A 27263-nucleotide genomic window follows, 5' to 3' on the forward strand; every position below is an offset into this window, starting at 1 on the left:
CCCAGGAATCGATCAAAGCGTAGACAGATTGAGACATTACTCCCATGGAGAAAAGTCCGCATGGTGCCTGTTGTATTCAATCCCGATGCAATTTCTGTGTTTGATCTACTCTCTGAACGTTCACAAATTGCAGAAAGCCTTCAGATTTACTTCGGAAACTACTACTGGTCTCCCAGGGAACGATCAAAGCGTAGACAGTTTGAGACATTATTCCCATGGGAAAAAGTCCGCATAGTGCCTGTTTTATTCAATCCCGATGCAATTTCTGTGTTTCATCAACACTCGGAACGTCCTCAGATTACATGAAACTCTAGATGTGCTTCGGAAACTTCTACTGGTCTTCCAGGAATCGATCAAAGCGTAGACAGTTTGAGAAATAACTCCCGTGGAGAAAAGTCCGGATGGTGCCTGTTGCATTCAATCAAGATGCAATTTCTGTGTTTCATCAACACTCTGAACGTCCACAGATTACAAGAAGCCTCCAGATGTGCTTCAGAAACTACTACTGGTCTCTACAGAATCGATCAAAGCGTAAAGTTCGATACATTACTCACATGGAGAAAAGACCGCATGGTGCCTGTTGTATTCAATCCCGATGAAATTTCTGTGTTTCATCAACGCTCTGAACGTCCACAGATTACAGGAAGCCTCCAGATGTGCTTCGTAAACTACTACTGGTCTCTCTGGAATCGATCAAATCGTAGACATTTTGAGACATTTCTCGCATGGAGAAAATTCCGCGAGGTGCCTGATCTATTCAATCCCGATGCAATTTTTGTGTTTCATCTACACTCTGAACGTCAACAGATTACAGGAAGACTCCAGATGTGCTTCGGAAACTACTACTGGTCTCCCTGGGAACAATCAAAGCGTAGACAGTTTGAGACATTTCTCCCATGGTGAGAAGTCTGCATGGTGCGTGTTGTATTCAATCCCGATGCAATTTATCTGTTTCATCAACACTCTGAAAGTCCACAGATCACAGGAAGCCTTCAGATATGCTTCCGAAACTACTACTGGTCTCCCACGAATCTATCAAAGCGTTGACAGTTTGGGACATTACTCCCATGCAGAAATTTCCGCATGGTGCCTGTTGTATTCAATCCTGATGCAATTTCTGTGTTTCATCAACACGTTGAACGTCCACAGATTACATGAAACCTCCATATGTGCCTCGGAAACTACTACTGGTCTCCCAGGAATCGATCAAAACGTAGACAGTTTGAGACATAACTCCCATTGAGAAAATTCCGCAAGGTGCCTGTTCTATTCAATCCCGATGCAATTTTTGTGTTTCATCAACACTCTGAACGTCGACAGTTTACAGGATGCCTTCAGATGTGCTACGGAAACTACTACTGGTCTCCCAGGGATGAATCAAAACGTAGTCAGTTTGAGACATTACTCCCATGGAGAAACGTCCGCATGGTGCCTTGTGTATTCAATCCCGACACAATTTCCGTGTTTCTTCAACACTGAACATCCACAGATTACAGGAAGTCTCCAGATGTGCTTCGGAAACTACTCTGGTCTACCAGGTATCGATCAAAGCGTAGACAGTTTGAGACATTACCCCCATGGAGAAAAGTCCGCATGGTACCTGTTGCATTCAATCCCAAAGCAATATCACTGTTTCATCAACACTCTGAGCGTCCACAGATTACAGGAAGCCTCCGGATGTGCTTCGGAAACTACTACTGGTCTCCCAGGAATCGCTGAAAGCGCAGGCTGTTTTTCAGAAATTACTCCCATGGAAAAAAGTCAGCATTTGGCCTTTTGTTTTCAATCCCGATGCAATTTATGTGTTTCATCAATATTCTAAACGTCCACAGATTACATGAAGTTTCCAGAAGTCCTTCGGAATCTACTACTGGTCTCCCAGGGAACGATCAAAGAATAGACAATTTGAGACATTACTCCCATGGAGAAAAGTCCGCACAGTGCCTGTTGCATTCAATCCCGATGCAATATCTGTGTTTCATCAACACTCTGAACGTCCACAGGTTACAGGAAGTCTCCAGCTGTGCTTCGGAAACTACTACTGGTCCCCCAGGAATCGATCAAAGCGTAGACAGTTTGAGACATTATTCCCATGGAAAAAAGTCCGCATAGTGCCTGTTTTATTCAATCCCGATGCAATTTCTGTGTTTCATCAACACTCGGAACGTCCTCAGATTACATGAAACTCTAGATGTGCTTCGGAAACTACTACTGGTCTCCCAGGGAACGATCAAATCGTAGACAGTTTGAGACATTTCTCCCATAGTGAAAAGTTCGCATGGTGCCTTTTGTATTCAATCCCGATGCAATTTCTGTGTTTCATCAACACTCTGAACGTCCACAGATTACAGAATGCCTCCAGGTGTGCTGTGGAAACTACTACTGGCTTCCCAGGAATCGATCAAAGCGTAGAGAGTTTGGGACATTACTCCCATAGTGAAAAGTTCGCATGGTGCCTTTTGTATTCAATCCCGATGCAATTTCTTTGTTTCATCAACACTCTGAACGTCCACAGATTACAGGAAGCCTCCAGATGTGCTTCGGATTCCACTACCGGTCTCCCAGGGAACGATCAAAGCGTTGATAGCTTGAGACATTACTCCCATGGAGAAAAGTCCGCATGGTGCCTGTTGTAATCAATGCCGATGCCATTTCTGTGTTTCATCAACACTCTGAATGTCCACAGATTACAGAATGCCTCCAGATGTGCTTCAGAACCTACTAATGGACTCCAAGGGAATCGACCAAAGTGTCGAAAGTTTGGGACATAACTCCCATTGAGAAAAGTCCGCATGGTGCCTGTTGTATTTAATCCCCATGCAATTTTTTGTGTCAAATCAACACACTGACGTTTATAGAATACAGAATGCCCCAGATGCTCTTCGGAAACTGCTACTGGTCTCCCAGGGAACAATCAAGGCGCAGACAGTTTGAGACATTACTCCCATGGTGAAAAGTCCGCACGGTGCCTGTTGCATTCAATCCCGATGCAATTCTGTGTTTCATCAACACTCTGAACGTCCACAGGTTACAGGAAGTATCCAGATGTGCTTCGGAAACTACTACTGGTCCCCCAGGAATCGATCAAAGCGTAGACAGTATGAGACATTATTCCCATGGAAAAAAGTCCGCATAGTGCCTGTTTTATTCAATCCTTATGCAATTTCTGTGTTTCATCAACACTCGGAACGTCCTCAGATTACATGAAACTCTAGATTTGCTTCGGAAACTGCTACTGGTCTCCCAGGAATCGCTCAAAGCGTAGACAGTTTGAGAAATAACTCCCGTGGAGAAAAGTCCGGATGGTGCCTGTTGCATTCAATCAAGATGCAATTTCTGTGTTTCATCAACACTCTGAACGTCCACAGATTACAAGAAGCCTCCAGATGTGCTTCAGAAACTACTACTGGTCTCTACAGAATCGATCAAAGCGTAAAGTTCGATACATTACTCACATGGAGAAAAGTCCGCATGGTGCCTCTTGTATTCAATCCCGATGAAATTTCTGTGTTTCATCAACGCTCTGAACGTCCACAGATTACAGGAATCCTCCAGATGAGCTTCGTAAACTACTACTGGTCTCTCTGGAATCTATCAAATAGTAGACATTTTGAGACATTTCTCCCATGGAGAAAATTCCGCAAGGTGCCTGATCTATTCAATCCCGATGCAATTTTTGTGTTTCATCAACACTCTGAACGTCGACAGATTACAGGAAGACTCCAGATGTGCTTCGGAAACTACTACTGGTCTCCCTGGGAACAATCAAAGCGTAGACAGTTTGAGACATTTCTCCCATGGTGAGAAGTCTGCATGGTGCGTGTTGTATTCAATCCCGATGCAATTTGGCTGTTTCATCAACACTCTGAAAGTCCACAGATCACAGGAAGCCTTCAGATATGCTTCCCAAACTACTACTGGTCTCCCACGAATCTATCAAAGCGTTGACAGTTTGGGACATTACTCCCATGCAGAAATTTCCGCATGGTGCCTGTTGTATTAAATCCTGATGCAATTTCTGTGTTTCATCAACACGTTGAACGTCCACAGATTACATGAAACCTCCATATGTGCCTCGGAAACTACTACTGGTCTCCCAGGAATCGATCAAAACGTAGACAATTTGAGACATAAGTCCCATTGAGAAAATTCCGCATGGTGCCTGTTCTATTCAATCCCGATGCAATTTTTGTGTTTCATCAACACTCTGAACGTCGACAGTTTACAGGATGCCTTCAGATGTGCTACGGAAACTACTACTGGTCTGCCAGGGATGAATCAAAACGTAGTCAGTTTGAGACATTACTCCCATGGAGAAAAGTCCGCATGGTGCCTTGTGTATTCAATCCCGACACAATATCCGTGTTTCATCAACACTGAACATCCACAGATTACAGGAAGTCTCCAGATGTGCTTCGGAAACTACTCGGGTCTCCCAGGTATCGATCAAAGCGTAGACAGTTTGAGACATTACTCCCATGGAGAAAAGTCGACATGGTGCCTATTATATTTAATCCCGATGCAATTTTTGTGTTTCATCAACGCTCTGAACGTCGACGGATTACAGGATGCCTCCAGATTTACTTCGGAAACTACTACTGGTCTGCCAGGAAGCGATCAAAGCGTAGACAGTTTGAGACATTACTCCCATGGAGAAAAGTCCGCATGGTGACTTGTGTATTCAATCCCGATGCAATTTCCGTGTTTCATCAACACTGAACATCCACAGATTACAGGAAGACTCCAGATGTGCTTCGGAAACTACTCTGGTCTACCAGGTATCGATTAAAGCGTAGACAGTTTGAGACATTACCCCCATGGTGAAAAGTCCGCATGGTACCTGTTGCATTCAATCCCAAAGCAATATCTCTGTTTCATCAACACTCTGAACGTCCACAGATTACAGGAAGCCTCCGGATGTTCTTCGGAAACTACTACTGGTCTCCCAGGAATCGCTGAAAGCGTAGGCTGTTTTTCAGAAATTACTCCCATGGAAAAAAGTCAGAGTTTGGCCTTTTGTTTTCAATCCCGATGCAATTTATGTGTTTCATCAATATTCTAAACGTCCACAGATTACATGAAGTTTCCAGAAGTCCTTCGGAATCTACTACTGGTCTCCCAGGGAACGATCAACGAATAGACAATTTGAGACATTACTCCCATGGAGAAAAGTCCGCACGGTGCCTGTTGCATTCAATCCCGATGCAATATCTGTGTTTCGTCAACACTCTGAACGTCCAAGGTTACAGGAAGTCTCCAGATGTGCTTCGGAAACTACTACTGGTCCCCCAGGAATCGATCAAAGCGTAGACAGTTTGAGACATTATTCCCATGGAAAAAAGTCCGCATAGTGCCTGTTTTATTCAATCCCGATGCCATTTCTGTGTTTCATCAACACTCGGAACGTCCTCAGATTACATGAAACTCTAGATGTGCTTCGGAAACTTCTACTGGTCTCCCAGGAATCGATCAAAGCGTAGACAGTTTGAGAAATAACTCCCTTGGAGAAAAGTCCGCATGGTGCCTGTTGCATTCAATCAAGATGCAATATCTGTGTTTCATCAACACTCGGAACGTCCACAGATTACAAGAAGCCTCCAGATGTGCTTCAGAAACTACTACTGGTCTCTACAGAATCGATCAAAGCGTAGACATTTTGAGACATTACTCCCATGGAGAAAATTCCGCATGGTGCCTGATCTATTCAATCCCGATGCAATTTGTCTGTTTCATCAACACTCTGAAAGTCCACAGATCTCAGGAAGACTCCAGATGTGCTTCGGAAACTACTACTGGTCTCCAAGGAATCTATCACAGCGTTGACAGTTTGGGACAATACTCCCATGCAGAAATTTCCGCATGGTGCCTGTTGTATTCAACCCTGATGCAATTTCTGTGTTTCATCAACACGTTGAACGTCCACAGATTACATGAAACCTCCATATGTGCCTCGGAAACTACTACTGGTCTCCCAGGAATCGATCAAAACGTAGACAGTTTGAGACATAACTCCTATGAGAAAATGCCGCATGGTGCCTGTTCTATTCAATCCCGATGCAATTTTTGTGTTTCATCAACACTCTGAACGTCGACAGTTTACAGGATGCCTTCAGATGTGCTACGATAACTACTACTGGTCTCCCAGAGAACAATCAAAACGTAGTCAGTTTGAGACATTACTCCCATGGAGAAAAGTCCGCATGGTGCCTTGTGTATTCAATCCCGACGCAGTTTCCGTGTTTCATCAACACTGAACATCCACAGATTACAGGAAGTCTCCAGATGTGCTTCGGAAACTACTCGGGTCTCCCAGGTATCGATCAAAGCGTAGACAGTTTGAGACATTACTCCCATGGAGAAAAGTCCGCATGGTGACTCGTGTATTCAATCCCGATGCAATATCCGTGTTTCATCAACACTGAACTTCCACAGATTACAGGAAGACTCCAGATGTGCTTCGGAAACTACTACTGGTCTCCCAGGGAACAATCAAAGCGTAGACAGTTTGAGACATTATTCCCATGGAAAAAAGTACGCATAGTGCCTGTTGTATTCAATCCCGATGCAATTTCTGTGTTTCATCAACACTCGGAACGTCCTCAGATTACACGAAACTCCGGATGTGCTTCGGAAACTTCTACTGGTCTCCCAAGAATCGATCAAAGTGTAGACAGTTTGAGAAATAACTCCCTTGGAGAAAAGTCCGCATGGTGCCTGTTGCATTCAATCACGATGCAATTTCTGTGTTTCATCAAAACTCTGAACGTCCACAGATTACAAGAAGCCTCCAGATGTGCTTCAGAAACTACTACTGGTCTCTACGAAATCGATCAAAGCGTAAAGTTTGATACATTACTCACATGGACAAAAGTCCGTATGGTGCCTGTTGTATTCAATCCTGATGAAATTTCTGTGTTTCATCAACGCTCTGAACGTCCACAGATTACAGGAAGCCTCCAGATGTGCTTCGTAAAATACTACTGGTCTATCAGGAATCGATCAAATCGTAGACATTTTGAGACATTACTGCCATGGAGAAAATTCCGCATGGTGCCTGATCTATTCAATCCCGATGCAATTTTTGTGTTTCATCAACATTCTGAGCGTCGACAGATTACAGGATGCCTCCAGATGTGCTTCGGAAACTACTACTGGTCTCCCTGGGAACAATCAAAGCGTAGAGAGTTTGAGACATTTCTCCCATGGAGAGAAGACGGCATGGTGCGTTTTGTATTCAATCCCGATGCAATTTGTCTGTTTCATCAACACTCTGATAGTCCACAGATCACAGGAAGCCTTCACATATGCTTCCGAAACTACTACTGGTCTCCCAGGGAACGATCAAAGCGTAGAAAGTTTGAGACATTACTCCCATGGAGAAAAGTCCGCATGGTGCCTGTTGTATTCAATCCCGATGCAATGTCTGTGTTTAATCAACACTCTGAACGTCCACAGATTACAGGAAGCCTTCAGATGTGTTTCGGAAACTACTACTGATCTTCCAGGGAACGATCAAAGCGTAGGCAGTTAGACACATTACTTCCTTGGAGAAATGTCCGCATGGTGCCTGTTGTATTCAATCCCGATGGAATTTCTATGTTTCATCAACACTCTGAACGTCCACAGGTTTCAGAAAGCCTTCAGATGTGCTTCGGAAACTACTACTGGTCTCCGAGGGAACGATCAAATCGTAGACAGTTTGAGACATTACTCCCATGGAGATAAGTCCGCAAGGTGCTTGTTGTATTCAATCCCGATGCAATTTCTGTGTTTCATCAACACTCTGAACGTCCAAAGATTACAGAATGCCTCCAGATGAGCTGTATAGAGTACTACTGGTCTCCCAGGAATCGAATAAAGGGTAGAGAGTTAGAGACATTACTCCCTATGACAAAGGTCTTCTTGGTGTCTGTTATATTCAATCCCGATTAAATTTCTGTGTTTCATCAACACTCTGAACGTCCACAGATAACATGAAGCATCCTGATGTGCTTCGGAAACTACTACTGGTCTCCCACGAAACGATCAAAGCGTAGACAGTTTGAGACATTACTCCCATGGAGAAAATACCGCATGGTGCCTGTTCTATTCAATCTCGATGCAATTTTTGTGTTTCATCAACACTCTGAACATCGACAAACTACAGGATGCTTCCAGATGTGCTTCGGAAACTACTACTGGTCTCCCAGAGAACTCTCAAAGCGTAGTCAGTTTGAGACATTACTCCCATGGAGAAAAGTCCGCATGGTGTCTATTATATTCAATCCCGATGCCATTTTTCTGTTACCTCAACGCTCTGAACGTCGACAGATTACAGGATGCCTCCAGATGTGCTTCGGAAACTACTACTGGTCTCCCAGGGAACGATCAAAGCTTAGACAGTTTGAGACATTACTCCGATGGAGAAAAGTCTGCATGGTGCCTTGTGTATTCAATCCCGATGCAATTTCTGTGTTTCATCAACACTCGGAACGTCCACGGATTACATGATGCCCCCAGATGTGCTTCGGAAACTACTACCGGTCTCCCAGGACTCGATCAAACCATAGAAAGTTTGAGACATTACTCCCAATTGAGAAAAGTCTGCATGGTTAATGTTGTATTCATTCCCGATGTAATTTCTGTGTTTCATCAACACTCTGATCGTCCACAGATTACTGGAGGCCTTCAGATGTGCTTCGGAAACTACTACTGGTCTCCCAGGGAACGATCTAATCTTAGACAGTGTGAGACATTACTCCCATAGACAAAATTCCGCGTGGTGCCTGTTGTATTCAAACCCGATGCAATTTCTGTGTTTCATCAACACTCTGGAGTTCCACAGATTACAGAATACCTCCAGAAGTGCTGTGGAAGTTACTACTGGTCTCCCAGGAGTCAATCGCACCGTAGAGAGTTTGAGACATTATTCCCTATGACAAAAGTTTTCATGGTGCCTGTTGTATTCAATCCCGATTCAATTTCAGTGTTTCATTAACACTCTGAACGTCCACGGATTACATGACGCCTCCAGATGTGCTTCGGAAACTACTACCGATCTCCCAGGACTCAATCAAAGCATAGACAGTTTGAGACATAACTCCCATTGAGAAAGTCCGCATATTGCCTGTTGTATTCAATCCCGATGCAATTTCTGTGTTTCATCAAAACACTGAAAGTCCATAGAATACAGAATGCCTCCAGATGTTCTTCGGAAACTACTAGTGGTCTCCCAGGGAACAATCATAGCATAGACAGTTAGAGACATTACTCCCTAGGAGAAATGTCCGCATGGTGACAGTTGTATTCAATCCCAATGCAATATCTGTGTTTCATCAACACTCTAAACGTCCACAGATTACAGAATGCCCCAAGATGTGCTTCGGAAACTACTACTGGTCTCCCAGCGAACGATCAAAGCGTAGACAGTTAGAGACATTACTCCCATTGAGCAAAGTCCGCATGGTGCAGTTGTATTCAATCCCAAAGCAATATCTGAGTTTCATATACACTGTGAAGATCCACAGATTACAGATTGCCTCCAGATGTGCTTCGGAAACTACTACTGGTCTCCCAGTAAACGATCAAAGCGTAGACAGTTTGAGACATTACTCCCATGGAGAAAAGTCCGCATTTGGCGTGTTGTATTTAACCCCGATGCAATTTCAGTGTTTCATCAACACTCTGAATGTCCACAGATTATAGAATGATTCCAGTTGTGCTTCGGTACCTACTCGTACTCTCCCAGGAATCGACCAAAATGTAGACAGTTCGAGACATAACTCGCATTGAGAGAAGTCCGCATGGTGCCTGTTGTATTCAATCCCGATGAAATTTCTGTGTTTCAGCAACACATTGAACGTCCATAGATTACAGAATGCCTCCAAATGTGCTTCGGAAACTACTACTGCTCTCCCATGAATCGATTAAAAGGTAGAGTGTTTGAGACATTACTCCCGATGACAAAAGTCTTCTTGGTGCCTGTTGTATTCAATCCCGATTAAATTTCTGTGTTTCATCAACACTCAGAACGTCCACAGATTACAGGAAGCTTCCAGATGTGCTGCAGAGGCTACTACAGGTCTCCCAGGAATCGATCAAAGCGTTGACAGTTTGAGAAATAACTCCCATGGAGAAAATTCCGCATGGTGCCTATTATATTCAATCCCGATGCAATTTTTGTGTTTCATCAATTCTCTGAACGTCGACAGTTTACAGGATGCCTTTAGATATGCTTCAGAAACTACTAATGGTCTCCCAGGAATCGACCAAAGTGTAGAATGTTTGAGACATTACTCCCTATGACAAAAGTCTTCTTGGTGTCTGTTGTATTCAATCCCGATTAAATTTCTGTGTTTCATCAACACTCAGAACGTTCACAGATTACATTAAGCTTCCAGATGTGCTGCGGAAACTACTACTGGTATCCCAGGAATCGATCAGAGCGTAGACATTTTGGGACATTACTCCCATTCTGAAACTTTCGCATGTTGTCTGTTGCATTCAATCCCGATGTAATTTCTGTGCTTCATCAACGCTCTGAAGGTCTACAGATTACTGAATTCCTTCAGATATGCTTCGGTAACTACTACTGGTCTCCCAGAGAACGATCAAAGCGTAGACAGTTAGAGACATTACTCCCAATGAGCAAAGTCCGCATGGTGCTGTTGTATTCAATCCCAATGCAATTTCTGAGTTTCATCAACACTGTGAAGATCCGCAGATTACTGATTGCCTCCAGATGTGCTTCGGAAACTTCTACTGGTCTCCCTGAAAACGATCAAAGCGTAGACATTTTGAGACATTACTCCCATGGAGAAAAGTCCGCATTTTGCCTGTTGAATTAAACCTCGATGCAATTTCAGTGTTTCATCAATACTCTGAATGTCCACAGAATACAGAATGATTCCAGTTGTGCTACGGAACCTACTAGTGATCTCCCAGGAATCGACCAAAGTGTAGAATGTTTGAGCAATAACTCCAACTGAGAAAAGTTGGCATGGTGCCTGTTATATTCAATCCCGATGCAATTTCTGTGTTTCATCAACGCTCTGAACGTCTACAGATTACAGGATGCCTCCAGATGTGCTTCGGAAACTACTACTCGTCTCCCAGGGAACGATCAAAGCATAGACAGTTAGAGACATTACTCCCATGGAGAAAAGTCCGCATGGTGCCTGTTGTATTCAATCCCGATGCAATTTCTGTGTTTCATCAACACAGAACGTCCATAGATTACAGGAAGCCTTCAGATGTGCTTCAGAAACCACTACTGGTCTCCCAGGGAACAAACAAAGCGTAGACAGTTTGGGACATTAGTCCCATGGAGAAAAGTCCGCATTTGGCCTGTTGTATTGAACCCCGATCAATTTCAGTGTTTCATCAATACACTGAATGTCCACAGATTACAGAATGATTCCAGTTGTGCTACGGAAACTACTAGTGATCTCCCAGGAACCGACCAAAATGTAGACAGTTTAAAACATAACTCCCATTGAGAGAAGTCCGCATGGTGCCTGTTGTATTCAATCCCGATGCAATTTCTGTGTTTCATCGAGGCTCTGACGTCGACAGATTACAGGATGCCTTTAGATGTGCTTCGGAAACTACTACTTGTCTCCCAGGGAACAATCACAGCGTAGAAAGTTTGAGACATTACTCCCATATAGAGAAGTCGGCATGGTGCCTGTTTTATTCAATCCCGATACAATTTCATTGTTTCATTAACACTCTGAACGTCCACAGATTACAGGAAGCCTCCAGTTGTGCTTTGGATTCCACTACTGGTCTCCTAGGAACCGATCAAAGCGTAGAGAGTTTTTGACATTACTCCCCACGACAAACGTTTTCATGGTGCCTGTTGTATTCAATCCCGATGCAATATCTGTGTTTCATCAATACTCTAAACGTCCACAGATTACAGAATGCCCCAAGATGTGCTTCGGAAACTACTACTGGTCTCCTGGGAATCGATCAGAGCGTAGACACTTTCAGACATTACTCCCATTGTGCAAAGTCGGCATGGTGCTGTTGTATGCAATCCCAATGCAATTTCTGATTTTCAACAACACTGCGCAGATCCACAGATTACAGATTGCCTCCAGATGTGCTTCGGAAACTACTACTGGTCTCCCAGTAAACAATCAAAGCGTAGACAGTTTGAGAAATTACTCCCATGGAGAAAAGTCCGCATTTGGCGTGTTGTATTGAACCCCGATGCAATTTCAGTGTTTCATCAATACTCTGAATGTCCACAGATTACAGAATGATTCCAGTTGTGCTACGTAACCTGCTAGTGATCTCCCAGGAATCGACCAAAATGTAGACAGTTTGAGACATAACTCCCATTGAGAGAAGTCCGCATGGTGCCTGTTGTATTCAATCCCGATGCAATTTCTGTGTTTCATCAACACTCAGAACGTCCAAAGATTACAGATTGCCTCCAGATGTGCTTCGGAAACTACTACTGGTCTCCCAGTAAACAATCAAAGCGTAGACAATTTGAGACATTACTCCCATGGAGATTAGTCCGCATGGTGACTGTTGTATTCAATCCCGATGCAATATCTGTGTTTCATCAACACTCTGAACGTCGACAGATTACACAATGCCTCCAGATGTGCTTCGGAAACTACTACTCTTCTCCCAGCGAACGATCAAAGCGTAGACAGTTAGAGACATTACTCCCACGGAGAAAAGTCCGCATGGTGCCTGTTGTACTCAATCCCGATGCAATTTCTGTGTTTCATCAACACTCTGAATGTCCACAGATTACAGAATGCCTCCAGATGTGCTTCAGAACCTACTAATGGTCTTACAGGAATCGACCAAATTGTACATTATTGAGACATTAATCCCTTTGACAAAAGTCTTCTTGGTGTTTCTTGTATTCAATCCCGATTAAATTTCTGTGTTTCATCAACACTCTGAACATCCACAGATTACAGAAAGCCTTCAGATGTGCTTCGGAAACTACTACTGGTCTCCCAGGGAACGATCAAATCGTAGACAGTTAGAGACATTACTCCCACGGAGAAAAGTCCGAATGGTGCCTGTTGTACTCAATCCCGATGCAATATCTGTGTTTCATCAACACTCTGAATCTCCACAGATTACAGAATGCCTCCAGATCTGCTTCAGAACCTACTAATGGTCTTACAGGAATCGACCAAATTGTAGATTATTTGAGACATTAATCCCTTTGACAAAAGTCTTCTTGGTGTCTCTTGTATTCAATCCCGATTAAATTTCTGTGTTTCATCAACACACTGAACGTCCATAGATTACAGAAAGCCTCCAGATGTGCATCGGAAACTACTACTGCTCTCCCAGGAATCGATTAAAAGGTAGAGATTTTGAGACATTACTCCCTATGACATTACACCTATGGGGAAAAATCCGCATAGTGCCTTGTGTATATAAGCCCGATCCAATGTCTGTGTTTCATCAACACTCGGAACTTCCACAAATTACATGAAGCCTCCAGATGTGCTTCGGAAACTAATACTGGTCTCCCGTGATTCGATCAAAGCATAGACAGTTTGAGACATTACTCCATAGAGAAGAGTCCGCATTGTGCCTGCTGCATTCAATCGCGATGTAATTTCTGTGTTTCATCAACACTCAGAACGTCCACAGATTACAGGAAGTCTCCAGATGTGCTTCGGAAACTACTTCTGGTCTCAAAGGTAACGATCAAAAAGTAGACAGTTTGAGACATTACTCCCATGGAGAATATTCCGCATGGTGCCTGTTTTATTCAATACCGATGCAATTTTTGTGTTTCATCAACACTCTGAACGTCGACAGATTACATGATGCCTCCAGATGTGCTTCGGAAACTACTATTGGTCTCCCAGGGAACAATAAAAGCGTATACAGTTTGAGACATTACTCATATGGCGAAAATTCTTCATGGTTCCTGTTGCATTCAATCCAAAAGCAATATCTGTGTTTCATCAACACTCTGAACGTCCAAAGATTACAGAATGCCTCCAGATGTGCATCGGAAACTACTACTGGTCTCCCAGGAATCGATTAAAGGGTAGGGAGTTTGAGGCATTACTCCCTATGACGAAAGTCTCCTTGGTGTCTGTTGTATTCAATCCCGATTCAATTTCTGAGTTTCATCAACACTCTGAACGTCTACAGATCACTGGAAGACTCCAGATGGGCTTCGGAAAATACTTCTGGTCTCCCAGGTATTTATCAAAAAGTAGACAGTTTGAGACATTAATCCCATGGAGAAAAGTCCGCATGGTGCTTGTTGTATTCAATCCCGATGCAATTTCTGTGTTTCATCAACACTCTGAACGTCCACAGATTACATGAAGCCTCCAGATGTGCTACGGAAACTAGTACTGCTCTGCCAGGAATCGATCAATGCGAAGACAGTTTGAGAAATAACTCCCATGGAGATAATTCCGCATGGGGCCTATTATTTTCAATCCCGATGCAATTTTTGTGTTTCGTCAACGCTCTGAACGTCGACACATTACAGGATGCCTCCAGATGTGCTTCGGAAACTACTACTGGTCTCCCAGGGAACAATCAAAGCTTATACAGTTTGAGACATTAATCCCATGTAGAGAAGTCGGCATGGTGCCTGTTGTATTCAATCCCGATGCAATTTCTGTGTTTCGTTAACACTCTGAACGTCCACAGATTACATGAAGCCTCCAGATGTGCTTCGGAAACTACTACTGGTCTCCCAGGGAACAATCAATGCGTAGTCAGTTTCAGAAATTACTCCCATGGAGAAAAGTCCGCATGGTGCCTATTATATTCAAACAAGATGCAATCTTTGTGTTTAATCAACGCTCTGAACGTCGACAGATTACAGGATGCCTCCAGATGTGCTTCGGAAACTAATACTGGTCTCCCAGGGAACAATCAGTGCGTAGACAGTTTGAGACATTACTCCCACACAGAAAAGTCCGCATGGTGCCTTGTGTATTCAATCCCGATGCAATTTCTGTGTTTCATCAACACTCGGAACGTCCACAGATTATATGAAGCCTCCAGATGTGCTTCGGAAACTACTACACGTCTCCCAGGATTCGATCAAAACATAGATAGTTTGAGACTTTACTCCCATGGAGACATGTCCGCTTGGTGCCTGTTGTATTCAACCCCGACGCAATTTCTGTGTTTCATCAACACTCTGAACGTCCACAGGTTACAGAATTCCTCCAGATGTGCTTCGGAAACTACTACTGGTCTCCCAGGGAACAATCAAATCGTAGACAGTTTGAGACATTACTCCTAGGGGGAAAAATTTGCATGGTGCCTTGTGTATTTAAGCCCGATTCAATTTCTGTGTTTCATCAACACTCGGAACTTCCACAAATTACATGAAGCCTCCAGATGTGCTTCGGAAACTAATACTGGTCTCCCGTGATTCGATCAAAGCATAGACAGTTTGAGACATTACTCCCATAGAGAAGAGTCCGCATGGTGCCTGCTGCATTCAATCGCGATGTAATTTCTGTGTTTCATCAACACTCTGAACGTCCACAGATTACATGAAGCCTCCAGATGTGCTTCGGAAACTACTACTGGTCTCCCAGGGAACAATCAATGCGTAGTCAGTTTCAGAAATTACTCCCATGGAGAAAAGTCCGCATGGTGCCTATTATATTCAAACAAGATGCAATCTTTGTGTTTAATCAACGCTCTGAACGTCGACAGATTACAGGATGCCTCCAGATGTGCTTCGGAAACTAATACTGGTCTCCCAGGGAACAATCAGTGCGTAGACAGTTTGAGACATTACTCCCACAGAGAAAAGTCCGCATGGTGCCTTGTGTATTCAATCCCGATGCAATTTCTGTGTTTCATCAACACTCGGAACGTCCACAGATTATATGAAGCCTCCAGATGTGCTTCGGAAACTACTACACGTCTCCCAGGATTCGATCAAAGCATAGATAGTTTGAGACTTTACTCCCATGGAGACATGTCCGCTTGGTGCCTGTTGTATTCAACCCCGACGCAATTTCTGTGTTTCATCAACACTCTGAACGTCCACAGATTACAGAATTCCTCCAGATGTGCTTCGGAAACTACTACTGGTCTCCCAGGGAACAATCAATGCGTAGTCAGTTTCAGAAATTACTCCCATGGAGAAAAGTCCGCATGGTGCCTATTATATTCAAACAAGATGCAATCTTTGTGTTTAATCAACGCTCTGAACGTCGACAGATTACAGGATGCCTCCAGATGTGCTTCGGAAACTAATACTGGTCTCCCAGGGAACAATCAGTGCGTAGACAGTTTGAGACATTACTCCCACAGAGAAAAGTCCGCATGGTGCCTTGTGTATTCAATCCCGATGCAATATCTGTGTTTCATCAAAACTCTAAACACCACAGACTACAGAATGCCCCAAGATGTGCTTCAGAAACTAGTACTGGTCTCCCAGGAATCGATCAAAGCGTAGACAGTTTGAGACATTACTCCCATTGAGCAAAGTCCGCATGGTGCTGTTGTATTCAATCCCAATGCAATTTCTGTGTTCATCAACACTCTGAAGAACCACAGATTACAGAATGCCTCCAGATGTGCTTCGGAAACTACTACTGGTCTCCCAGTAAACGATCAAAGCGTAGACAGTTTGAGTCATTACTCCGATGGAGAAAAGTCCGCATTTTTCGTGTTGTATTGAATCCAGATGCAATTTCAGTTTTTGATCAACACTCTGAATGTCCACAGATTACAGAAGGATTCCTGTTGTGCATCGGAACCTACTACTGGTCTCGCAGGAGTCGACCAAAGTGTAGACAGTTGAGAAACAACTCCCATTGAGAAAAGTCCGCATGGTGCCTGTTGTATTCAATCCCGATGCAATTTCTGTGTTTCATCAACACACTGAACGTCCATAGATTACAGAATTCCTTCAGATGTGCATCGGTAATTACTACTGGCCTCCAAGGAATCGATTAGAGGTTAGAGAGTTTGAGACATTACTCCCTATGACAAAAGTCTTCTTGGTGTCTGTTGTATTCAATCCAGATTAAATTTCTGTGTTTCATCAACACTCAGATCGTCCACAGATTACAGGAAGCTTCCAGATGTGCTGTGGAAACTACTACTGGTCTCACAAGAATAGATGAAAGCGTAGACAGTTTGAGACATTACTCTGATGTAGAGAAGTCCTCATGGTGCCTGTTCATTTCAATCCCATTGCAAATTCTGTGTTTCATTAACACTCTGAACGTCCATAGATTACATGAAACCTCCAGATGTGCTTCGGAAACTACTACTGGTCTCCCAGGAATCTATCAAACCGTAGGTAATTTGGGACATTACTCCCATGCAGAAATTTCCGCATGGTGCCTGTTGTATTCAATCCCGATGCAATTTCGGTGTTTCATCAGCACTCTGAACGTCCACAGATTACATGAAGCCTCCAGATGTGCTTCGGAAACTACTACTTGTCACCCAGGAATCGATCAATGCGTAGACAGTTTGAAACATAACTCCCTTGGAGAAAATTCCGCATGGTTCCTATTATATTCAATCCCGATGCAATTCTTGTGTTTCATCAACGCTCTGAACTTCGACAGGTTACAGGATGCCTCCAGATTTGCTTCGGAAACTACTACTGGTCTCCCAGGGAACAATCAAAGCGTAGACAGATTGAGACATTACTCCCAGGGAGAAAAGTCAATCCCGATGTAATTTCTGTGTTTCATCAACACTCTGAACAACCACAGATCACAGGAAGACTCCAGATGCGCTTCGGAAACTACTTCTGGTCTTCCAGGTATCGACCAAAAAGTAGATAGTTTGAGACATTACTCCCATGGAGAAAATTGCGCATGGTGCCTGTTTTATTCAATACCGATGCAATTTTTGTGTTTCATCAACACTCTGAACGTCGACAGATTACATGATGCCTCCAGATGAGCTTCGGAAACTACTATTGGTCTCCCAGGGAACAATCAAAGCGTATACAGTTTGAGACATTACTCATATGGCGAAAATTCTTCATGGTTCCTGTTGCATTCAATCCAAAAGCAATATCTGTGTTTCATCAACACTCTGAACGTCCAAAGATTACAGAATGCCTCCAGATGTGCATCGGAAACTACTACTGGTCTCCCAGGAATCGATTAAAGGGTAGGGAGTTTGAGGCATTACTCCCTATGACGAAAGTCTCCTTGGTGTCTGTTGTATTCAATCCCGATTCAATTTCTGTGTTTCATCAATACTCAGAACGTCCACAGATTACATGAAGCCTCCAGATGTGCTTCGGAAACTACTACTTGTCACCCAGGAATCGATCAATGCGTAGACAGTTTGAAACATAACTCCCTTGGAGAAAATTCCGCATGGTGCCTATTATATTCAATCCCGATGCAATTCTTGTGTTTCATCAACGCTCTGAACTTCGACAGGTTACAGGATGCCTTCAGATTTGCTTCGGAAGCTACTACTGGTCTCCCAGGGAACAATCAAAGCGTAGACAGATTGAGACATTACTCCCAGGGACCAAAGTCCGCATGGTGGCTGTTGTATTCAATCCCGATGTAATTTCTCGGTTTCATCAACACTCTGAACGTCTACAGATCACTGGAAGACTCCAGATGAGCTTCGGAAACTACTTCTGGTCTCCCAGGTATCGATCAAAAGGTAGACAGTTTGAGACATTACTCCCATGGAGAAAAGTCCGTATGGTGCCTGTTGTATTCAATCCCGATGCAATTTCTGTGTTTGATCAACACTCGGAACGTCCACAGATTACAGGAAGCTTTCAGATGTGCTTCGGAAACTACTACTGGTCTCCCAGGGACGATCAAAGCGTAGACAGTTCGAGACATTACCCCCATGGAGAAAAGTCCGCATGGTGCCTGTTGTATTCAATCCCGTTGCAATTTCTGTGTTTCATCAACACTCAGAACGTCCACAGATTACAGGAAGCTTAGAGATGTGCTGCAGAAACTACTACTGGTCTCCCAGGAATCGACCAAAGCGTAGACAGTTTGAGACATTACTCCCATGGAGAAAATTCCGCATGGTGCCTGTTTTATTCAATACCGATGCAATTTTGGCGTTTCATCAACACTCTGAACGTCGACAGATTACATGATGCCTCCAGATGTGCTTTGGAAACTACTATTGGTCTCCCAGGGAACAATCAAAGCGTATACAGTTTGAGACATTACTCATATGGAGAAAATACTTCATGGTGCCTGTTGCATTCAATCCCAAAGCAATATCTGTGTTTCATCAACACTCTGAACGTCCACAGATTACAGGAAGCTTAGAGATGTGCTGCAGAAACTACTACTGGTCTCCCAGGAATCGACCAAAGCGTAGACAGTTTGAGACATTACTCCCATGGAGAATATTCCGCATGGAGCCTGTTTTATTCAATACCGATGCAATTATTGTGTTTCATCAACACTCTGAACGTCGACAGATTACATGATGCCTCCAGATGTGCTTCGGAAACTACTATTGGTCTCCCAGGGAACAATCAAAGCGTATACAGTTTGAGACATTACTCATATGGCGAAAATTCTTCATGGTTCCTGTTGTATTCAATCCAAAAGCAATATCTGTGTTTCATCAACACTCTGAACGTCCAAAGATTACAGAATGCCTCCAGGTGTCCATCGGAAACTACTACTGGTCTCCCAGGAATCGATTAAAGGGTAGGGAGTTTGAGGCATTACTCCCTATGACGAAAGTCTCCTTGGTGTCTGTTGTATTCAATCCCGATTCAATTTCTGTGTTTCATCAACCCTCAGAACGTCTACAGATCACTGGAAGACTCCAGATGGGCTTCGGAAACTACTTCTGGTATCCCAGGTATTTATCAAAAAGTAGACAGTTTGAGACATTAATCCCATGGAGAAAAGTCCGCATGGTGCCTGTTGTATTCAATCCCGATGCAATTTCTGTGTTTGATCATTACTCTGAACGTAAGCAGATTACAGGAAGCTTTCAGATGTGCTTCGGAAACTACTACTGGTCTCCCAGGGACGATCAAAGCGTAGACAGTTCGAGACATTACTCCCATGGAGAAAAGTCCGCATTTGGCGTGTTGTATTGAATCCAGATGCAATTTCAGTGTTTGGTCAACACCATGAATGTCCACAGATAACAGAATGATTCCAGTTGTGCATCGGAACCTACTACTGGTCTCCCAGGATTCGACCAAAGTGTAGAAGGTTTGAGAAATAACTTCCATTGAGAAAAGTCCGCATGGTGCTTGTTCTATTCAATCCCGATGCAATTTCTGTGTTTCATCAACACTCTGAACGTCGACACATTACAGGATGCCTCCAGATGTGCTTCGGAAACTACTACTGGTCTCCCAGGGAACAATCAAAGCTTATACAGTTTGAGACATTAATCCCATGTAGAGAAGTCGGCATGGTGCCTGTTGTATTCAATCCCGATGCAATTTCTGTGTTTCGTTAACACTCTGAACGTCCATAGATTACATGAAGCCTCCAGATGTGCTTCGGACACTACTACTGGTCTCCCAGGGAACAATCAATGCGTAGTCAGTTTCAGAAATTACTCCAATGGAGAAAAGTCCGCATGGTGCCTATTATATTCAAACAAGATGCAATCTTTGTGTTTAATCAACGCTCTGAACGTCGACAGATTACAGGATGCCTCCAGATGTGCTTCGGAAACTAATACTGGTCTCCCAGGGAACAATCAATGCGGAGACAGTTTGAGACATTACTCCCACAGAGAAAAGTCCGCATGGTGCCTTGTGTATTCAATCCCGATGCAATTTCTGTGTTTCATCAACACTCGGAACGTCCGCAGATTATATGAAACCTCCAGATGTGCTTCGGAAACTACTACACGTCTCCCAGGATTCGATAAAAAGCATAGATAGTTTGAGACTTTACTCCCATGGAGACATGTCCGCTTGGTGCCTGTTGTATTCAACCCCGACGCAATTTCTGTGTTTCATCAACACTCTGAACGTCCACAGATTACAGAATTCCTCCAGATGTGCTGTGGAAACTACTACTGGTCTCCCAGGGAACATTGAAAGCGTAGACAGTTTCAGACAATACTCCCAGGGAGAAAAGTCCGCATGGTTCCTGGTGTATTCAATCCCGATGCAATTTCTGTGTTTCATTAACACTCTGAACGTCCACAGATTACATGAAGCCTCCAAATGTGCTTCGGAAACTACTACTGGTCTCCCTGGGAACAATCAAAGCGTAGACAGTTTGAGACATTACTCCTAGGGGGAAAAATCCGCATGGTGCCTTGTGTATTTAAGCCCGATTCAATTTCTGTGTTACATCAACACTCGGAACTTCCACAAATTACATGAAGCCTCCAGATGTGCTTCGGAAACTAATACTGGTCTCCCGTAATTCGATCAAAGCATAGACAGTTTGAGACATTACTCCCATAGAGAAGAGTCCGCATGGTGCCTGCTGCATTCAATCGCGATGTAATTTCTGTGTTTCATCAACACTCAGAACGTCCACAGATTACAGGAAGTCTCCAGATGTGCTTCGGAAACTACTTCTGGTCTCAAAGGTAACGATCAAAAAGTAGACAGTTTGAGACATTACTCCCATGGAAAGAAGTCCGCATGGTGACTGTTGTATACAATCCCGATGCAATATCTGTGTTTCATCAAAACTCTAAACGCCACAGACTACAGAACGCCCCAAGATGTGCTTCAGAAACTAGTACTGGTCTCCCAGAATCGATCAAAGCGTAGACAGTTTGAGACATTACTCCCATTGAGCAAAGTCCGCATGGTGCTGTTGTATTCAATCCCAATGCAATTTCTGTGTTTCATCAACACTCTGAAGAACCACAGATTACAGAATGCCTCCAGATGTGCTTCGGAAACTACTACTGGTCTCCCAGTAAACGATCAAAGCGTAGACAGTTTGAGACATTACTCCGATGGAGAAAAGTCCGCATTTTTCGTGTTGTATTGAATCCAGATGCAATTTCAGTGTTTGATCAACACTCTGAATGTCCACAGATTACATAAGGATTCCTGTTGTGCATCGGAACCTACTACTGGTCTCCCAGGATTCGACCAAAGTGTAGACAGTTTGAGACATAACTCCCATTGAGAAAAGTCCGCATGGTACTTGTTGTATTCAATCCCGATGCAGTTTCTGTGTTTCATCAACACACTGAACGTCCACAGATTACATGAAGCCTCCAGATGTGCTACGGAAACTAGTACTGCTCTGCCAGGAATCGATCAATGCGAAGACAGTTTGAGAAATAACTCCCATGGAGAAAATCCCGCATGGTGCCTATTATATTTAATCCCGATGCAATTTTTGTGTTTCGTCAACGCTCTGAACGTCGACAGATTACACGATTCCTCCAGATGTGCTTCGGAAACTACTACTGGTCTCCCAGGAACAATCAAAGCGTATACAGCTTAAGACATTACTCCCATGTAGAGAAGTCGGCATGGTGCCTGTTGTATTCAATCCCGATGCAATTTCTGTGTTTCATTAACACTCCGCACGTCCATAGATTACATGATGCCTCCAGATGTGCTTCGGAAACTACTACTGGTCTCCCAGGGAACAATCAATGCGTAGTCAGTTTGAGACATTACTCTCATTGAGAAAAGTCCTCATGGTGCATATTATAATCAAACAAGATGCAATCTTTGTGTTTCATCATCGCTCTGAACGTCGACTGATTAAAGGATGCCTCCAGATGTGCTTCGGAAACTAATATTGGTCTCCCAGGGAAAAATCAAAGCGTAGACAGTTTGAGACATTACTCCCAGGGAGAAAAGTCAACATGGTGCCTTGTGTATTCAATCCCGATGCAATATCTGTGTTTCATCAACACTTGGAACGTCCGCAGATTATATTAAGCCTCCAGATGTGCTTCGGAAACTACTACACGTCTCCCAGGAATCGATCAAATCATGGACAGTTTGAGACATTACTCCCATGGAGACATGTCCGCTTGGTGCCTGTTGTATTCAATCCCGATGCAATTTCTGTGTTTCATCAACACTCGGAACGTCCACAGATTACAGAATGCCTCCAGAAGTGCTGTGGAAACTACTACTGGTCTCCCAGGAATCGATCAAAGCGTAGAGAGTTTGAGACATTATTCGATGTGACAAAAGTTCTCATGGTGCCTGTTGTATTAAATCCCGATGCAATATCTGTGTTTCTTCAACACTCTAAACGTCCACATATTACAAAATGAACCAAGATGTGCTTCGGAAACTACTACTGGTCTCCCAGGAATCGATCAAAGCGTAGACAGTTTGAGACATTACTCCCATTGAGCAAAGTCCGCATGGTGCTGTTGTATTCAATCCCAATGCAATTTCTGTGTTTCACAACACTCTGAAGGTCCACAGATTACAGAATGCCTCCAGATGTGCTTCGGAAACAACTACTGGTCTCCCAGTAAACGATCAAAGCATAGACAGTTTGAGACATTATTCCCATGGAGAAAAGTCCGCCTTTGGCGTGTCGTATTGAAACCAGATGCAATTTCAGTGTTACATCAACACTCGAATGTCCACAAATTACAGAATGATTCCAGTTGTGATTCGGATCCTACTACTGGTCTCGCAGGAATCGACCAAAGTGTAGACAGTTGAGACATAACTCCCATTGAGAAAAGTCCGCATGGTGCCTGTTGTATTCAATCCCGATGCAATTTCTGTGTTTCATCAACACACTGAACGTCCATAGATTACAGAATGCCTTCAGATACGCATCGGTAACTACTACTGGTCTCCCAGGAAACGATTAAAGTGTAGAGAGTTTGAAACATTACTCCCTATGACAAAAGTCTTCTTGGTGTCTGTTGTATTCAATCCCGATTAAATTACTGTGTTTCATCAAAACTCAGAACGTCCACAGATTACAGGAAGCTTCCAGATTTGCTGCGGAAACTACTACTGGTCTCTCAAGAATCGGTGAAAACGTAGACAGTTTGAGACATTACTCCGATGTAGAGAAATCCTCATGGTGCCTGTTGATTTCAATCCCGTTGCAAATTCTGTATTTCATTAACACTCAAAACGTCCATAGATTACATGAAGCCTCCAGATGTGCTTCGGAAACTACTACTGGTCTCTCAGGAATCTATCACAGCATAGACAGTTTGGGACATTACTCCCATGTAGAAATTTCCGCATGGTGCCTGTTGTATTTAATCCCGATGCAATTGCGGTGTTTCATCAACACTCTGAACGTCCACAGATTACATGAAGCCTCCAGATGAGCTTCGGAAACTAGTACTGGTCACCCAGGAATCGATCAATGAGTAGACAGTTTGAGACATAACTCCCATGGATAAAATTCCGCATAGTGCATGTTGTATTTAATCCCGATGTAATTTCTGTGTTTCATCAACACTCTGAGCGTCCACAGATTACAGGAAGACTCCAGATGCGCTTCGGACACTACTTCTGGTCTCCCAGGTATCGATCAAAAAGTAGACAGTTTGAGACATTACTCCCAATTAGAAAATTCCGCATGGTGCCTGTTTTATTCAATACCGATGCAATTTTTGTGTTTCATCAACACTCTGAACGTCGGCAGATTACATGATGCCTCCAGATGTGCTTCGGAAACTACTACTGGTCTCCCAATAAACAATCAAAGCGTAGTCAGTTTAAGACATTTCTCCCATGGAGAAAAGTCCGCATGGTGCCTGTTATATTCAATCCCGATGCAATTTTTGTGTTTCATCATCGCTCTGAACGTCGACTGATTACAGGATGCCCCCAGATGTGCTTCGGAAACTACTACTGGTCTCCCAGGGAACAATCAAAGCGTAGACAGTTTGAGACATTACTCATATGGAGAAAATTCTTCATGGTGCCTGTTGCATTCAATCCCAAAGCAATATCGGTATTTCATCAACACTCTGAACGTCCACAGATTACAGAAAGCCTCCAGATGTGCATCGGAAACCACTACTGGTCTCCCACGATTCGATCAAAGCATAGACAGTTTGAGACATTACTCCCATGGAGAAATGTCCACTTGGTGCCTGTTGTATACAATCCTGATGCAATTTCTGTGTTTCATCAACACTCTGAACGTCCACAGATTACAGAATGCCTCCAGATGTGCTGTGGAAACTACTACTGCTCTCCCAGGAATCGATCAAAGCGTAGAGAGTTTGAGACATTATTCTCTATGACAAAATTTTCATGGTGCCTGTTGTATTTAATCCCGATGCAATTTCACTGTTTCATTAACACTCTGAACGTCCACAGACTACAGGAAGCCTCTAGATGTGCTTCGGATTCCACTGCTGGTCTCCCAGGGAACGATCAAAGCGTAGACAGTTTGAGACATTACTCTCATGGAGAAAAGTCTGCATGTTGCCTGTTCTAATCAATGCCGATGCAATTTATGTGATTCATCAACACTCGGAATGTCCACAGATTAGAGAATACCTCCAATTGTGCTTCGGAACCTACTAATGGTCTCCCAGGAATCGACCAAAGTGTAGAATGTTTGGGACATAACTCCCATTGAGAAAAGTCCGTATTCAATCCCAATGCAATTTCTGTGTTTCATCAACACACTTAATGTCCATAGAATACAGAATGCACCCAGATGTTCTTCGGAAACTTCTAGTGGTCTCCCAGGGCACAATCAAAGCGTAGACAGTTTGAGACATTACTCCCATGGAGAAAAGTCCGCATGGTGCCTGTTGATTTCAATGCCGATGCAATTTCTGCGTTTCATTAACACTCTGAACGCCCATAGATTACATGAAGCATCCAGATGTTCTTCGGAAAGTACTACTGGTCTCCCAGGTATCTATCAAAGCGTAGACAGTTTGGGACATTACTCCCATGCAGAAATATCCGCATGGTGCCTGTTGTATTCAATCCCGACGCAATTTCGGTGTTTCATCAACACTCTGAACGTCCACAGATTACATGAAGCCTCCAGATGTGCTTCGGAAACTACTACTGGTCTCCCAGGAATCGATCAATGCGTAGACAGTTTGAGACATAACTCCCATGGCGAAAATTCCGCATGGTGCCTATTATTCTCGGAACGTCCACAGATTACATGAAGCCTCCATATGTGCTTCGGAAACTACTACCGGTCACCCAGGATTCGATCAAAGCATAGACAGTTTGACATTACTCCCATAGAGAAGAGTCCGCATGGTGCCGGTTGTATTCAATCCCGATGTCATTTCTATGTTTCATCAACACTCTGAACGTCCACAGATTAGAGGAAAACTCCAGATGTGCTTCGGAAACTACTTCTGGTCTCTCAGGTATCGATGAAAGCGTAGACAATTTGAGACATTACCCCCATGGAGAAAAGTCTTCATGGTGCCTGTTGCATTCAATCCCAAAGCAATATCTGTGTTTCATCAACACTCTGAACGTCCACAGATTACAGAATGCCTCCAGATGTGCTGCGGAACTACTACTGGTCTCCCAGGATTCGATCAAAGGATAGACAGTTTGAGACATTACTCGTATAGAGAAGAGTCCGCATGGTGCCTGTTGTATTCAATCCCTATGTAATTTCTGTGTTTCATCAACACTCTGAATGTCTACAGATTACAGGAAGCCTCCAGCTGTGTTTCGGAAACTACTTCTGGTCTCCCAGGTATCGATCAAAGCGTAGACAGTTTGAGACATTACTCCCATGGAGAAATGTCCGCATGGTGCCTGTTGTATTCAATCCCGATGCAATTTCTGTGTTTCATCAACACCCTGAAAATCTACAGATTACAGGAAGCCTTCAGATGTGCTTCGGAAACCACTACTGGTCTCCCAGGGACGATCGAAGCGTAGATAGTTAGAGACATTACTCCCATGGAGAAAAGTCCGCATTGTTCTATTGTATTCAATCCCGATGTAATTTCTGTGTTTCATAAACACTCAGAACGTCCACAGATTACAGGAAGCTTCCAGATGTGCTCTGGAAACTACTACTGGTCTCCCAGCAGTCGATCAAAGCGTAGACAGTTTGAGACATTACTCCCATGTGGAGAAGTCCTTATGGTGCCTGTTGTAATCAATCCCGATGCAATTTCTGTGTATCATTAACACTCTGAACGTCCATAGGTTACATGAAGCCTCCAGATGTGCTTCGGAAACTACTACTGGTCTCCAAGGAATCTATCAAAGCGTAGACAGTTTGGGACACTACTCCCATGCAGAAATTTCCGCATGGTGCCTGTTGTATTCAATCCCGATGCAATTTCTACATCTACATCTACATCTATACTCCGCAAGCCACCTGACGGTGTATGGCGGAGGGTACCCTGAGTACCTCTATCGGTTCTCCCTT

Source organism: Schistocerca gregaria, chromosome 8 (genome assembly GCF_023897955.1).
Source record: "Schistocerca gregaria isolate iqSchGreg1 chromosome 8, iqSchGreg1.2, whole genome shotgun sequence".
Lineage (NCBI taxonomy): Eukaryota > Metazoa > Arthropoda > Insecta > Orthoptera > Acrididae > Schistocerca > Schistocerca gregaria.